The sequence below is a fragment of the Chelonoidis abingdonii genome, chromosome 5, assembly GCF_003597395.2.
Source record: "Chelonoidis abingdonii isolate Lonesome George chromosome 5, CheloAbing_2.0, whole genome shotgun sequence".
Lineage (NCBI taxonomy): Eukaryota > Metazoa > Chordata > Testudines > Testudinidae > Chelonoidis > Chelonoidis abingdonii.
The window spans coordinates 105,386,780-105,401,781 of record NC_133773.1 but is presented as its reverse complement, the minus strand read 5'-3'; positions in this window follow the sequence as shown (position 1 = coordinate 105,401,781).

Sequence of the window (15,002 nt, the reverse complement as noted above, 5' to 3'; positions counted from 1 at the left end):
CTGGATTCGCTACACCTGTAGCAGACCAGGAGTACAGCCAGCGCTGCAGCCAGGGAGTTGCAGCGCTGGCTGAGCTTTGTAAGTGTGGACACCGAGTAAGTTGCAGTGCTGTAACCCCCTCACCAGCGCTGCAACTTGCAAGTGTAGCCAAAAGAGAAGTATCCTATTTCCCCAGTATCAGATGGTAATTTCTATTTTATCTATGGATGAAACCAGTTGCCTACTTTAGTTTCAAAATATTAGCTGCATTATTACTTTTTTTATTAGCACTAGAAGGTTTCACAGGACAGGCCACAACATGAAATAAAGGAAAGCAAAGCACTCCCTTAACCCCCCTGTACCGACTATCTGCATCTCAGATAGCAGTATAGGCAGTCTCAACAAAATTGCTACTCCCCTTCCTATACAGGTAGGTGGGAAGAGGAAGGACGGGTCAGAGTGTGTACATATTCTTTCCTCCTAACACCCGTTCCTAATTCATAGGCCAGTGCAGTTGCACTGTCCACCAGAGGGGTGCACAAGGTACAGGGCTGGTCCAAGTTACATCCCTCTTCACAATCTGCTTCCCAAGATGCTCCTGGATAGGGTGACTAGATGTTCCGATTTTATGGGGACAGTCCCAATTTTTGGTTCTTTCTCTTATATAAACTCCTCTTACCCTCCACCCCCTTTCCAATTTTTCACATTTGCTGTCTAGTCACCCTACTTCTGGGGTGACACAGCACCACATTGTTACATAAACAGGGCTTGTGTTAAAGCCATGATTCAGCCCTCCAAAGACTTGCAGATAAGTTTTTCTTTTAAAAAGGTCTATTTTTTTTAAACTCAAAAAAAAATCATGACTGTGTTTACATTGCGCTCATAGTTGTTCAATTCTATGCACATATGAGACATTGATCAAACAACTTTAACATGGTGGGATCAATAGGAAAACAAATCAAAAGAGAAAACAAGAAAAGACATAAAATTTCCTTCTAAAAGCAACCTACTAATTTTTATAAATGGGGTTGGTCATTTTTAATTGTCTGTCTGTACTCTTGTTTCCAAGTGTTTGTTTTTTCTTGATTTTAATCCTGCTTTGAACAAATACCTTGGATAAAGTTTTCAAACCTGGATGCCAAAAACTAAGCAACTTAAATAACAGGTCTGACCAACATAGGTGCTGAGCATTGCATCTCCCACTTTAATCAAAGGAAGCTGCGGGACACAAGTCCTCTGAAAATAGATATCTAAATATGGACTTGGCTGCCTAATTTTAGGCACCTAAATTGTAAAATTTGGCCTGTTTCTATTCTGAATCTTAATCCCCCTCTTTCTCCTTCCATGCACCCATACTCATAAATAGTCCCCACATAACATGTGCATTTATTCACAGGCAATTAGAATTTTCACAAAAATCAAATGTAGGTAAGGAGAAATATACTTCAATTCACTTGTACAAGAACTGATTATAGAGCTCACATTCGGTTGCTATATGTATAAAAACTGCAGCAGCCATTTTCCACTGTTCTTCAGGCAAAAGGCAAAGTAGTGGCAAGCAGGACACTTCAAATCCATTTCAACGATAGCACCATTTCCTTGCTTCATCAACAGAGAACACTGAATAAGTGTCTGAGTGACTCAGAGCTTTTCTGCTGGCGAGCACTCAAACTTCCCCATTGCCTGAATTATTTGAGAACCATTTGGCATACTTCCAGTCTCAACATTTCTCTTTCCTAATACATACAGTTTATTGAGGCTTGAATTATTCCTGCTAGTTGCTGCATAATGGCTAATGTATATTATCTATGAACATACCTAAAGGTATGTGTGACAGGCTGGATCACAGAAACCCTCTTGGGAGCTGCCACCTGATGTGCCAAGACTACTTCTACCCCTGTTTTCCCTGCCAGCTCAGGACTCCAGCACCCTGTCTTGCTGACCCAAAGACTCCTGTCTGCTCCAACACAGACCCAGGATCTGAATTACTTGCCCCAAAGCTGCAGGTTTACCTGAAACCAGCTAACAGGTGTGCTTGTCTTTAACACACAGATGCCAAACTCCCAATGGGGTCTAAACCCAAATAAATCTGTTTTACCCTGCATAAAACTTATGCTGGGTAAATTTAAAAATTGTTCATCTTCTATAACACCAATAGAGAGAGATGCACAGTTGTTTGCTCCCCCAGGTATTAATACATACTCTGAGTTAATTAATAAGTAAAAAGTGATTTGATTAAATACATAAAGTAGGATTTAAGTAGTTCCATGTAGTAACAGACAGAACAAAGTAAGTCACCAAGCAAAATAAAATAAAATGTGCAACTCTATGTCTAATCAAACTGAATACAGATACTGCAGTAAGTTTTTTCCTCAGACTGGACCCCTTCCAGGCCTGGGCACAATTCTTTCCCCTGGTACAGCTCTTGTTTCAGTTCAGGTAGTAGCTAGGGGATTCTTCATTGTCTCTCCCCCTTGTTTTGTTCCACCCCCTTATATATCTTTTGGATAAGGCAGGAATCCTTTGTCCCTCTCTGGGTTTCCACCCCCTCCTTCTCAATGGAAAGATACCAGGTTAAAGATGGATTCCAGTTCAGGTGACATGATCCTATACAGGAAGACTTACAGGTAAAACGCACCCATCTGCAGACAACTGTCCTTGTTAATGGGAGTCATCAAGATTTCAAACCACTATTAATGGTCCACACTTTGCATAATTACAATAGGCCCTCAGAGTTATATTTCATATTTCTAGTTTCAGATAAAAGAGTGGTACATTTATACAAATAGGATGATCCCACTCAGTAGATTATAAGCTTTGTAATGATACCTTACAAGAGACCTTTTGCATGAAGAATATTCCAGTTACACTATATTCACTCATTAGCATATTTTTATAAAATTATATAGACTGCAACGTCACAGTATGATGAACAATTTAAAGGTTTATTTGATTCATTCAGTCAAAGCATAGCTTATTATGTGCTTTTTTTATGCAAAGACAATTATCAGAAAACATGATACTAAAGAACTTCCAAAACATCTGTAATGAATATCTTCCTTAAAGACTCACAGAAAACACATCATTGAAGCCTATTAAGCCTTTAAGAAGATTATACAAGAAATATATAATTTACATGTCAAAATAAAACAGGCAGAATGGCCTGAACAAAGATGAGTCACACTGTGTATCTCTTTAGTATGTTTTAGACACTTATTTAAGGTTATTTTTGGAAATAAGTTCCAAGACACAATACCATTTCTCTTCAAATTTAGCATCACTGTAGTTATGAAATCCATTTGTTGCTTCAATGCTAGCATGGTTTCAGAGTGCAATGTGGTCAGTGCATAAACTTTCATCATTTTTTTTCTGAAAAGTTCATTTTAAACTCAATTTTCTCAGTGCATATCTTTCTGATTTCTTTACCCAAACACTAATTTAGAGATATTTTAAACTAGCAAAGCTTCAAATGGGAAGATTTGTGTTGCACCTCCATATATTGATCATGGTTCTTCTCTGACCAATTAACAATGCCTCACTCTCAGAAGTACACAATATTTTCAAAGGATATTATTTCTTTTAGATTTTTAATGAGATAAAGAAACTTTTAGATTCATACTGGAGTCTAAAGCAATAACGTGGGTATCATTCCCCAAGATAAACGTGTACAGGGGTGCTCTGTATGTGGATTTCTCTCTTCCCATGCTGAGGGGGAAGGTTAGCCACTCCCAAAACATCCTTATCCTTCGCCTTGGAGTACTTTCTGTGGGTCTGTGTGAGGGAAAGTGGAGGGTGAGTTGGACAGATTTCATCACCCCAGCAATGAGCTTAATCTTCTGAAGGCAATGCAGCCTAAACTCAAATTAACTTTTGTGATGAGCCACCTCTACACAGGGGTTTTATAGGGGCAGTGATATATAGGGTCTACAAGTTAGCTTGATTCACAGGGCTTTTGCATGAATAGTCTGTATCACTAAAGTATGTTTCATGGTATATGCGCAGAACTTAAATACAAACATAAATGCTCTTGCTGAAAGGTTGCAGCATAGTGCTACTTTATTTCTTAGAATTCGGAACAACATACTAGAACCCCCAAACAGAGAAAGACAAAGCAGGCTGCTCCCTAAAATGGAGATGCACAACTCTTCTCACCTTAGTATAGGCTGGCTATCTGCAAACTGACTGCTGCTAGGCCCAGATCACATGCTTCTGGTTCTTATTTATTGAGCACCAGTAGGGTGTTTACCACTGTACTGAACACTGTGGACAACACAGTCCTTTCCCCAAAGATGCAGTGAGAGATTCGCCATTCATATTACCTATTTATCAATGAAGTGGTCGAGGTGTTTTCTGAAGGAAGTCCATTCAATCAGAAACAAATTAGTCACATTTTCATGCTCTCCTTGGCTAGATGATAATATCGTGGAAATGTGGTGTACAGAAGTGGGAAGAAAAGAAAAGTGATGAAGATATTTTCTTTGTTTGAATACCTGTAGGGAATAATACTAATAAACAATATTAGAACAAAGCCCACATGAAATATATCATGCATAATTAGCTATTCAAGTGGGACCGTAATAAAGGAAATGTGTCTGGACATATCCTCATGTGTTTTAAATAAGATAAATGTTGAAATTTTACTGGTTTGGATCAGATGTACAGGATCAATTTCCCTGGTGGCCTACATAAATTCATTCCTAATCTAGCAGTAATTGACATTCAATGGTTAGAATTTTGTTCTAATGCTTTTTTAAAGAGGCCATTTTTAATGAAGGCAAAAGGTCATTTTTAGTAATCTTGAATTAGAAGAATAAATGAGACAATGAATTGATGCCTTGAGTTTTCATGCTCCACCAGTTACTCAGGTTGTAACATAAAGGTTACCTTGGAGTGTAAGTGAGCCTAACTAATTCTGAAATCTTCAGCCACCTTAAAAATGATGAAGATAATTAGGGGCTTATGGTACATCCCCTCCTTACCTCTCCACCCGGAGCTCTGCTGTTTTCATCATTCCTGAAAACAATGCCATGGAAAGCTGCATTTCAGGAATTATGCTGCAGTATCAGACCCTGGGGCTTATTCTCCACTGCCATGCACTCTATATAGTTATTTAAACCCTTGCAAAGTGGGTATTCAGTGTGCTTGGTTGTGTTCTTTCACTCTGTGTTCAGTTATACATGCCCAACAGAGTGGAAAATCAAGCCCAGTGACCAGTTTAGAAACCTTATATAATGCTGCCTAAAGAAGCCCCCAGCAGATAGGGCCCTTTTATGCCATTCCAGACCTTTTTCCTTGTGTAAACCGTCTGAAGCAAGGTGGACGCTGATTTCAGCCCTAACGATTTTGCTGTTGTCTGTATTTTCTCCAAATCTTAAGTACATTTTTGGCAATGTGGTTCTCAGAACAATCGCATATGGGACAGACAGTTTAGAGTGGGATTATTGCTTCCCTACTCCAGGGTGTGACTAGAAGAAAAATGATATTTTTTGCTGCTCTAATGTATTGCAGACATACACATAATTTGCTGTCTGCTGCCAAATCTAAGTTTCTTTTGGCATTATTGTTTAACTCCCACTAAATATCTGTATTATACTTCACTAGAGATATTAGCCTGCATTTTTTCAAAAAGGTTATTTTTTGCCCCTATTTCCAAACTATCTCAGACACCTTGCATTTATTTCTCTGTCCTCCCTGAAGCTCACATACTTTCCAGTTTACTGAAATTCACAGAATGTATTAATCTGTTTAACCCTTCCAGATCACTAACGAAGACAGGCATCATGACAGTTATCACAGTGGAGATGATTTCAGTGACCTTCCTCAGTAAAATAAACCTCTGGTAACAGTTATACTTAACTCTGCCTGTTTGAAAACCGAAAGGAAGCTAATAAAATAGGGCTATTGTGGCTGTATTGCAAGACTTATCACAGTCAGAGGAAGAAACATATCAGAAAAGGAACAATACGGTAGCTAGGGAAAACCAGTTTTGCTCTTATTGACAGCCTGCTAAATGTAGTGGTGGCCAATGGATAATTGAGACAGAACAGAATGTGCATTATTGCAAAAGAAAATATACCTATTACATGTGTAATATGGTGATATACAAAATGAAGAGTTAGATACTGACATTGCAATGACAATTAGCAATACAAGCAAACATAGCAATGGTTAAGCAATCAGTATCAATGTGAGCATACAACATTGAACACTAGAATTTGTTTACTGACAGAAGGAATAAAGGACTCTTGGATTACTTTTGTCAGGAAATGCTACAAGTGCTAACTGCCACATGAACACTGATTTTCATGTGGAGAAGAGAGCCTAGTTCAAAAATTCATCTGTAGGGATATCATCATTAACAGTGCAGGTTTGCAGCTTCAGTATTCAGTGTGGACCTGAGTCTCATTAATCTCTTGATCAGAGAAGATGGCACTGCATGATTGGTTTATCTCCAGCAGTGCATAGCTGATTAGAAAGTAATCTTTGTAACTAGATGTCCTTCACTACTGGATACTCTTTGGTGATAAAGGGTAGTTCCACAGCCAATACCAAAAATAGCTATGGTCAAGTATAATATGTAAACTATGTTCAGTGCCTTAATACTTAGCACTTACATAGTAATTGATAGCTCCAATACCCTATATACATGAATTAATTATTCCATATAACATCTCTTGGAGGTAATTTTAATAATCCCCATTTTACTAATGAGGAAACTAAGGTACAGATGATCACATGACTTCTCAAAAACAAAACTGTGCCTAATGGTTCTGTCTTTCTGTACAGTGCTAAGTCCACAAATTACTGTTTGTATGAAAACTGAGTACAATCTGAGTATCATTTCATAGAAACAAATTGGATGGTTGTTGATTGAAATTAACCATAATAACAACAATCTTGGATTTAGATACCCTTCAGCCATAGGAAGGAAATCTTTGGCAAACATCATCTCTCACTGGCCTTTCAAAACCCAGGGAATAGAATTCTGAAAGACAAAGTTTTCTAAAACAAACCTGTGATAGCTGCTGTCATAAACAGATAGTTAAGGGTTAATGCCTCTTTTAAGTGTAATGGGTTAAGAAGCTCAGTAAACCTGGCTGACACCTGACCAGAGGACCAATAAGGGGACAAGATACTTTCAAATCTTGTTGGGGGAAGTCTTTTGTTTGGGCTCTTTGTTTTGGAGGTTGCTCGCTCTTGGGACTAAGAGGGACCAGATGTCAATCCAGGCTCTCCAAATCTTTCTGAATCAGTTTCTCATGTTTCAAACTTGTAAGTAACAGCCAGGCAAGGCGTGTTAGTCTTATTTTTGTTTTCTCAACTTGTAAATGTCCTTTTTGCTGAGAGGATTTTACCTCTATCTGCGTAACTTTGAACCTAAGGCTAGAGGGGGTTCCTCTGGGCTTATAATCCTGATTACGCACCGTAAGTATTTTCCATCCTGTTTATAGAGAAGATTTTTACCCTTTCTTTCTTTAATTAAAAGCTTTCTTTTTTAAGAAACCGTGATTGATTTTTCCTTGTTTTAAGATCCAGGGGATTGATCTGGACTCACCAGGAACTGGTGGGGAAATGAGGGGGGATGGTTAAATTCTCTTTGTGTAAGATCAAGGGGTTGGATCGGTGTTCACCAGATAACTGGTGAAAAAGCCTCTCAAGGCTGGCCCAGGGAGGGGAAGTTTTTGGGGGGATCAGGAAAGTTTCCAGACATACTGAAATTGCTGATGTGGAGTGTTACCAGATCTAAGCTAGTAATTAAGCTTAGAAGTGTCCATGTAGGTCCCCACATCTGTACCCTAAAGTTCAGAGTGGGGGAGGAACCTTGACAGCTGTTATGCAAACAAAAGGAGACAAAGTCACGTCTCCATTTACAGACTGATAGAATTTGTAGCTCATACTGAACTGGGAAATATTGTGAGCAACAGAGAGGACAAAAATAAATGTTAAAAGGTTCAGACATCAATACCTTATCCAACTCTCATTGACTTCAGTGGGAGCTGGCTCAGGAAACTACTGTTTTATTTTAACCCATTTGTGAATTAATAAAAGTTCCATATGGAATCTAAGTCATTGTCTTAGCATAGATCCCTGTGCCACTTCCTTTAACATTAAAAAAGATGTTTGTGTGAGATATCACAAATGGATAAAAGTAGGAAATGTTACATAAGCAGTAATCTCTTTCATTAAATATGCAAAGATAGATGTATTGCACATTTAAGGACTGAACTCTTCTTATTGTTTTTGAGAAATTAGAACTTTGTGAAGTTGGTGCAACAAAGCTTATTTACAATTTTATCCAATGCCTGTATCAGTTCATAAAGCTTGCAATAAAAAAAACAAAACAAAACAACTTTTTCCCCAGTTACTTCAAGATAACATTATAAAGTCATTTAAAGTAGCTTAAAATTTGTGTTGTATTTTTATAGGGTTTTAGGAAATATATTATTTTTTATGATCCTTTAAGAAGTTAACTATATAGCATCCCTTTTATGTTGTAATATTAAATCTTTATTGTGGGATCATTACCCAAAAACATCTAAGTTCAGTTTTACTACTGAAATTTGGAGATAGTCCAGAACAATTATACTCTCTGAGTCCACAGTGTTGAAATCCTCTCTGGTTTCTTCTGACTACTTGATTCAGGTTCTTAATGTCAGTGCAAAACATTGCAGCTAAAGAATGCATATTACAGGTCATGGATGATGGTTGTTCAACTAGTTTGTAATCCCTGTGTTTTTCAACAGTCAGGAATTTTGACTATACTTTGATACTATGATCAAATAAACTACAAATACAGCATCTAAATGTTTGCAGCATTTCAGCTCTGCACCATAAAAATCTGGGCCTTTAGTGTTCCGTCTATGGTGGGGAAGATGGGAATGAGTAGTGCTGCCAACACATCAACATTTCTCTTCTTTGTGACACTGAGGGTATGGCTACATTAGAAATTTCAAAGCGCTGCCCCGGCAGTGCTGTGGGAGCGCTGCTGTGGCAGTGCTTTGAAGTGTGAGTGTAGTCAGAGCCGCAGCGCTGAGAGAGAGCTCTCCCAGCGCTGCTCGTAAACCACATCCCTTATGGGTGTAGCGTGCAGCGCTGGGAGCCACGCTCCCAGTGCTGCCGCCCTGATTACACTAACACTTTGCAGCGCTGCATCTTGCAGTGCTCAGGGGGGTGTTTTTTCACACCCCTGAGAGCGAAAGTTGCAGCGCTGTAAAGTACCAATGTAGCCAAGCCCTGAGGTAACTCTTCCCCAAGTATATACAGGGTTTAAAGGGCATTGTTTATTCTGATTATTCTTTATGGCACAGATACTGGTTAATTACTTACTTATTTACTTACTTAATTCTATTAATCTACTCAGGTTTCTGTGCAAAAACTGGAGTTTTTCATGGAAACCTGGATGGATTAATACAATTAAGAGATGCACCATATCCTTCCAGGTCACCATTAACAAGCACAGAGTGGACCCAGCAAATGAAAGTCACAGGCTTCATCCCCACAAACTCCATAGCCTTGGGAAGATGCGTAGTGTGAAATTCCATGAGAGGAATCTTGTACAGCTTTCCTACCTCCCTAGTCCCCAGTGTTGCCATGGGCAAGGGTGATCAGGGCCCAACTCTTCTAATTGGATATAGCTATGGAATTTATATTAAAAAAAAAAGTGAAACCCCTGGACTTAAATCCTCAGGCGTTTCTGCAAAACTTTGAAACAATTTACAAATCTGTAATGACCTGATATTTCAAAATTGTCACATTGCATATTTCTAGACCAACATTGATGATTAATAAAGATTCTTTAAATGACTCAAAAAATGAAAGTGAGAACTCCTGTGAGATTTCATTTTGAACTGAACATCTCTATAGTGTGCATTTTGTTGTCATACAGTAGCACAGTAAATGCTATTGTTATTAAGAATGATTATTCCCCTAGTGGAATTGACTCTGCTGGGGAAAAAAGCATTTATTGATTAGTAGTCAGTGGCTGTGGGAAGAAGATAACTGCATTTTAAAAAGTCATATGTATAAAATGACTTGTTTAAAAGTTGCACATCAAAAACAAGAGGAAGCAAAAAAAAATAGGATTTTTTTTCTAAAAGTTGCCTTAAAATAGAAATCCAAGGTTTTTTGAATATTCAGCAATGCAAGATTCCTACAGCATTGTGTGGAACATTCTATTCAGAATCTCATTTGCAATGAGGATACTCCTCAGGCCTGTGGACTAGGGGAAGATTCTATTTTAGATTTTATTGTAGCTTCACATTTGCTGTACTGAAGTCAAGGAACTGTCAAGTTCATGAATTGCAGCTTTGCAGCTTTAGAGGGAGTATTTTCAATTCTTTAACATAATGTAGACTTGTACTTTGGAAATTTATAATGATGTAAGAAGGGGAAAAAAGATCCCTCAAATTAAAAGGGTTTTAATTATATCTCCAGTTACTCCTTACTCTAGACAATGAAGAGTCTGTCTAAACAGAGATATTGCAGACATTGTCTCCTCACACAATTGCTTGTGTACTGGTTGGCTTGTGTATACCATTTTAACCCGATAAAAAGGGAGTCTGATTTTGCCCGTTCATGCAACATATTGAGTTCTGTCCTCTGACAATTGATTTTAGTTCATAGGAATTTTTTCATCCTACAGGACTGGACCCAAGGAACATGGCTGTCTACAAATACACATTTGTATTGTTCACAAAGAGGTATTAGCATTGGGCCAAAACCAAAATATCAGGTCTAAACAGCCCAGCTTGAGGGTGTTTGGATCTGGATGCAAACTTAGCATCTGGTTACTATCTCTATAATTAGCCAAACCAAAATCAAGGATGAGAACTTTGTGGCTATGACTGATCTCTAATACATGCTTCTTAGCTGTTCTTTGTTATATAAGCTGGTTCCCCATTAGAAAATCTCATAAACCAGGAAGAACCGATAGAATAGTTTTGGTTATTGTAATGTATTAAATATGGAAATATATCCTTGAACAAATAGCATTGTATAAATACATTTACTGTACTGAAAGCTATAGAAGGATTATGGAAATTCACTGCTTGAATGATGGAAACATCCAGACTCACAGGATCACAATCCTGGGAAACCTCAAAAATATTGAAAATACAGGAATAATCTGTCAATTTTTATTGTGTCAACTGAAATCATTGCAGCTCACAAGAACCTATCCCAGAATTCAGTCACACTCTCACCTCCCATCATTTGCTTTTAACATTTTAAGTCACAACATTTTTATTTTATATCTTAAGCTACCTTTGTGCGTTTGCTTTTACTTAGAACTGCCTTCCTGATATACTCTGGTATGTATGTTACCTAAGTGGCTCCTAAACTATGGACTTACAGGGCAAGATTCATCACTTTGGTAGCATCATTGAAGACAATGGTTACAATAGGGATGAATTTTCCTCAATGTGACATTGTAGGCCATATACTGTCCAGGAACAGACTACATGAGGGGAATGTTCAAAGACAAGCTATTGATCCTACATGGATTAATGTGCAATATAAACCTTTAAGCACAGTGGTGCCTGTAGTTAAAAATGTAAGGTTTTGAGCAGCCTTTCCCATAACATTTTTTAAAGTTTCACAGGGGATATGCAGAAAATTGATGCATTTTGCAATATAAAGATATTATTTTCAGACATGTATTTCAGAGAAACTGTGCCACAAACTGCTTTATAGAGTTAAAGCCAAAGTTAGCATATGAAATAATAGGGAGATAGAGAGAAATTAAAAGCCTTATGGAAGGCCCATGGGATGCTTCTCAGTGTGAGTTTGATGAGAATCCACCATAATCATATTGGCTGCTTGATGCACATAGAAGGAAAAGATGTAGCTAGCTTCCCATCACCTTTCTGTCCTGCTACTACCCCACCCCACTGACATGAAGGCTTATGGGACTGATCCAGACTTGTGCTGGTGGATAACAGCCCTTCAGGGGATAATCCACTGGGTAGCACTGACAGACACAATGTACTCCAGCTCCTTTCCTACTACCCCAATAACTTAATTCCTGTAAAGCCAAAGCTAGCTTTAAGTACCCTTGCTACAATTGGGAAACCACAAAAAGGACTTAAGAGGGGAGAAGGATCTGGCCTCTTGAAAATAGAAATGATCATCAAGACATCCTTCTGTAACTCTAGATGGAGTATATATACAAACAACATCTCCTGTACCATATACAACGAAACTTGCCAAAATGAAGTGTGGAAGTTGGGAAGATAATGCTATACATCAGCGGTCCCCAACGTGGTGCCCGCGAGTGCCATGGCATTCACGAGGGCATCTAAATGTGCCCATGTCCTGGCCGGCGGTTGAGCATCCGCCGAAATGCAACCGAAATTCGGAGGCATTTCGGCGGATGCTCGCCGCTGCCATGGTCCTTTGTCTGGCGCCCACCAGATGAAAAGGTTGGGGACTGCTGCTATACATACTCTTGTCAGAGCTATGCCTATACACAAATAAAAAAAGTTTGTATAACAAAGAAGGATTCCACATGAGTCTAAAAGATAAGAGTGATCCTGGCTTCTTGGGTCTGTGAATTTTCTTAGCATAATGTTGTCCAAACATGATGTGATGAGTTGGGTCACAGAGACCCCCTTGGGACTGTCACCTGATGTGCTGAGACTACCTCTGAGCCCATTTTCACTGTCAGTTTGGGCCTCCAGAACCCTGTCTGGTTGAACCAGATATGCTAATCTGCTGCAACACAGACCCAGGATTCTGGAAGCCCAAACTGGCAGAGAAAAAGGGCTCAGAGGTAGTCTCAGCACACCAGATGACAGTCCCAAGGAGGTCTCTGTGGCCCAACCCGTCACAGTGGCATAGTCAGCAGGATCTGTGCACAGATGATTGCTTTGAGACTCTGGTAGTGATTTTAAGTGAGATTTAAGTGTGGTGGTTAGACAACAGACAAAGTAGTTACTGGTTTGTTATTTTCTGTTTATTTTGTGTGAGGCAGCCAGTGAGGCAGCTACAAAACTACAGCTGGTCAAATTGGAAACAGAAGAGAAGGCAAAGGACAATGAGTTTTAAATGAGGCTCAAAGAAGCAGAGGCAGCCAGGGAGGAGACTGTACACAGAAGGGCTATGGAGGCAGAGGCATCCAGGGAAAAAGCTGCTCATGAAAGAGCCACGGAAACCCAGAGGTTAGCCCTGGGGCTAAAAGCCAGAGAAATACAGGCTCAAATGGAGACCCAGAAGCATAACCTGACTGTAATGGAGTGGAAGAGACAAAACCCTTCAGCAGCTGGCTCCACTTCCCCAAAAATCCACAAATGGGAGCCGTTATGTCTGAAGTATGATGAATCCAGTGATACTGCCAAATATTTCATCACTTTTGAAAGACTATGCACTCTCCATGCAATTCCTGAAGATCAAAAAAAAAAAACAAGATTTATTTGCGAATTGGACTGGGAGAGCTTCTGGACATAATCAGTAAGATGCTTATTGATAATGCTTCAATTATGGTAAATTTAAGGAACTGGTTTTGAAACAGTTTCACATTACATCTGAAATCTAAGGGTTAATTCAGGAGTTTTAAGAGGGGATCCAGACTGAGTAATGTGGCTTATGTAATTAATAGAGATTTGTTAGACAAGTGTGTGAGGGGAAAAACAATACAAGCTTGGAAGAATGTTGTATTTGTTACTCAGGAGAATTCCTGATATGTGCAGTGATGATGTAAACAATATTTATGGACAAAAAAGGTGAATGCAGTGGGGGAATTAGCGAAGTTTGCAGACTCCTATGAGAGTACAAGCTGCAATTAAACATAAACACTGGCAGAGGGGTACAGGGTTGCTGGAAGCAGAATCACATTTTACCCTGGAAAAAGGAGGCTGAGCATTCACCTCCCCATTCCCCTGTTACTCATCCCAAATTCTCTGTAAATCAGAGGAGCCAAAGGTGCTATCATTGTAAGTCATGAGCACTTGAGTATAATGTCTTTGGTGAGTGGAAATGGCAGTAGGTACACATGAAGCTGCTGCTTCTCAGACCACAGGGGTATCCAGGCTATGCTTCTTTCACACAGGATGTAAAGGTTGGTTTTAACACAACCAAGCAGTGAGCGTATGCATGCTGTTAAACTTAATGGCAAAGTGCTCCAAGATGGAGGGACCCTGGTGCAGAATTTCTGTGGTTAGGAGGGATCTGATCCATGAGAAGGATCTGTTACCAAGGAAAATGGAGATTAGAATTGGTGAGAGATTAAAAGTCTTGCACTTTTAGCTATCAGCAGAGAATCCTGTGCACCTTATAGACTAACAGACGTTTTGGAACAAGAGCTTTTGTGGGTGAATCCATTCGTCAGATGCATGTGTGGAAATTTCCAGGGAGGTATATTATGCTAGCAAGTAAGCTAGAGTAATGAGGTTAGTTCAATCAGGGAGGATGAGGCCTGTTCTAGCAGCTGGGTGTGAAACCCAGAGAGGAGAACTGGTTTGTAGTTGGCAAGCCATTCAGTCTTTGTTCAACCCTGAGCTGATGGTGTCAAATTTGCAGATGACTAAAGCTCAGAGTTTCTCTTTGAAGTCTGGTCTGAAGTTTTTTTGCTGCAGAGGGCACTTAAGGTCTGCTATAGTGTGGCAGGGAGGCTGAAGTGTCTCCTACAGGTTTTGTATATTGCCATTCTAATATCTGATTTTATGTCCATTTATCTTTTCCGTAGAGACTGTCCAGTTTGGCGATGTACATAGCAGAGGGGCATCGCTGGATATGATGGGTAGATTACATTGGTGGATGTGCAGGTGAATGAACCGGTAATGGTGTGGCTGATCTGGTTAGGTCTTGTGATGGTGTCGCGTGTGTAGATATGTGGCAGAGTTGGCATCGAGGTTCGTTGCATGATGGTTCCTGAGCTGGAGTACTATGGTGTGGTGTGCAGTTGCTGGTGAGAATAGTTTCAGGTTGGCAGGTTGTCTGTGGATGAGGATTGGCCTGCCACCAAGGCTGTGAAGTGTGGGACATTGTCCAGGATGGGTTTGTAGATCCTGATGATATGTTGGAGGAGT